General features: G+C 32.6%; 1 protein-coding gene across 1 annotated transcript in view; it reads left to right on the top strand.

Moving 5' to 3' along the window:
* The first annotated feature begins 739 nt into the window (after positions 1-739).
* Positions 740-2,690, top strand: part of LOC119829499 (zinc finger protein with KRAB and SCAN domains 1-like) — a 12,937-nt gene continuing 10,986 nt past the window's right edge. Inside the window, exon 1 of the mRNA XM_038352043.1 lies at positions 740-1,002. The gene's annotated coding sequence lies outside the window, so the exon portion shown is untranslated. The remainder of the gene's footprint in view (positions 1,003-2,690) is intronic.

A 2,690-nucleotide genomic window follows, 5' to 3' on the forward strand; every position in this document is an offset into this window, starting at 1 on the left:
TTTATTAACAATAAAAACAATATTAATCTTATAACATAGCGATATATTTGTTTAAATAATTAGAAAGCAATTTTGTTTCTAAGTTCATCTAAGCAACGCTCCGCCCAACGCTAGCTCATGACCAATCGCGCCGGATGGGCGGGGCCGAACTCTAAACAAATCTGAGCTCAGAGCTTTATCTTTCCTACGAAAAACTAACACTACATATTAATTGAATTATATTTGTTGTGACACATGTAAAAGATAACCAATGATTTATTTTATCAAAAATTGAAATATAATGTACACTCAAATATATTCGACAATCAACTAACGACAATCTGCATCCTGATTAAAAATGATTGAAGGTTTAAAATGTAGCGTAATTTAATTTGTTACTATATCTATCCTATAAAACTTGTTAACGTACACATGATATGTTATACAACTGTGATTATCATCGTTTAATTATATAGATTTATTATTAACAATCAACAGTTGCTAATGACGAAAATTTAATGTCGCACGGTCAGAACTACTCATTTCCACACATTTGTATGCGCAAAAGACATTTTTCAGCATATTTCAAGCGTAGGTCGCCGTATGCAAGTAATAATTAGCCAATGTATGTGAAGATGCGACGCGAGTCACCTGTCAAGTAGCCGTTTTATCAAATCATTTCTTTATTGCGTAGCCTCCAGACCTGTTGTTTTTTGTTGGCAAAGTTGAAAAAAAACACTATTGTGGATGAGCAGTTGGGTAGATCGGGGCGCGCGAGCCTTATTTCAGTCAGGTGCCAGGCGCCGAACGCGATACACCGTACATCGTATTCCACTCCAACCTATATACGCAGCCTTATACGAGCGCACTGCCTTCGCCGGTTACGCATAGTTTAGTATTCGCGAATACTAAACCATGATTATTTCTTTTAAACTGAGATCCAAGAAAACTTAATAATAAATAAATCGTGTATTTTTACTGTGATTCAGTGACAACTTGCAGTGATTAACTTTGCCGCCCAAGGTAAGCCCTAATTCCGATTTCAAATTAATAAGCTGTAATGGCTTCTTAAAATAATCACTTATTAAGTTTTTTTTTATTTAATATAGCTCATTACTGATTTTGAACCCGAGAGTTTGCCGCCCATTATTTTATTTAACAATTTTTCGATATTGCCTATTATTTTAAATATTTCGTATTTAGGATTTTCAACATGTTTTATTTATATATCATATTGCACAGAATTGCCAACGATTGAAAAATTATTTTATTAAAAGGAATTGATCTTATAGATACCCTGTAGATAAACCTTGGAAGGTAAATATTTTAAATTTTATCGATTTATGATAAGTAAGTACTATCTATCCACTTAAATATATTTTTTACTAGAACTTCATGCAGGCATTACTGCTATGAAAGAAAGAATGATGAAAGATCCTGGCATTTTTTATAATATTACAACAACATTATAAAGCTCGCATATAAATATATTTTTAATGTAGCAAAGTAGGTATTATGGTAAAAATGTAAAGATTCTTTAGCCATTCCTAAAAAATTTATTGATAAAAAAAATCGATAATAAAAGTTACTCTACGATTGGGAATGTTGTTGAAGAAATTAGTTGCAATTTACAAAAAAGTGTGCGCTGATTTTATTATTTAAGTATAGATCTACTATAGATAATATTTATACGATTTGTACGATAAATTTATTTTATTTTGAAAATGATGGGTACCTAAAAGTTTAATTAGGAATTATTCAAGATTATATCGGCCTGATAAATGATATATGATAAATTAATTAATGTTAGATTCTTCAAGTTAACACTTGGTTGTTCCCACTATAATATATCTATCTATGAAGAGAAAATGAGTTGTAAGACACGACGGATATAATTGCCACTCACCACCTAATGAAAACTTGCTTTAATAGAACAAAAAATTGCGACATTCAACCCTCGCATTACGCTCCTTACTCAATTACCAGTAATAGCTTCAAGCAATTGCATTCAGCTGTTTGTATTGTAAACTCTGTGTTAGTTAGGAATTTATTACACATGTAGACGTGTCAATCGGACCCAAGTCTTAATTATGATAACATCTTTACTACAAACAAAGGTACCGTTAATACAGGTGGATTGGTCAGATACATATCACCCTATGTCGCTTAATTATTTCCCCAACGTTAATTACAAATTTGGCAATTCATTCCCAGAGATTGTAATCGTAATAAGTATTTTGATTTAGTCGGTCAGTTAAGTAATAACCTAATACCAACACACCTTCGCTTTAACATATTTGTGTTATTTGACATGGATTAGAAACACGATGGGTGAAGTCTAATGCTTTTTAGTCTAATGAAGATTGTTTCAGTCCGATATATCGTGAATTATTAATGCGCGTACGCAACGGGTGCCGCGCCGCACCGTCCACTTTCATTATTCTGATTCTTCATTTACTTGATTGAGCTTTTAATACGATTCGTTGTCGACAAACAGTTGAGCGGATTAATCAAGGCGAGAGCTGTCAACAAATAGTTAGATGGGCGCTAATGGTGATGGTCACGTAATAACTTTGATGACAAAGGTGTATTCCTACATGACTACTGTGGGATCAGTATTTTCTGTTCGTTGCATTACATGTCGTGATTTCTCATTAATTGTATAAAGGTATTTGCTTCGTGTTGTGAGACTTAAAATTAAATCTTACAAC

This window comes from Zerene cesonia, chromosome 1, assembly GCF_012273895.1.
Source record: "Zerene cesonia ecotype Mississippi chromosome 1, Zerene_cesonia_1.1, whole genome shotgun sequence".
Classification (NCBI taxonomy): Eukaryota; Metazoa; Arthropoda; class Insecta; order Lepidoptera; family Pieridae; genus Zerene; species Zerene cesonia.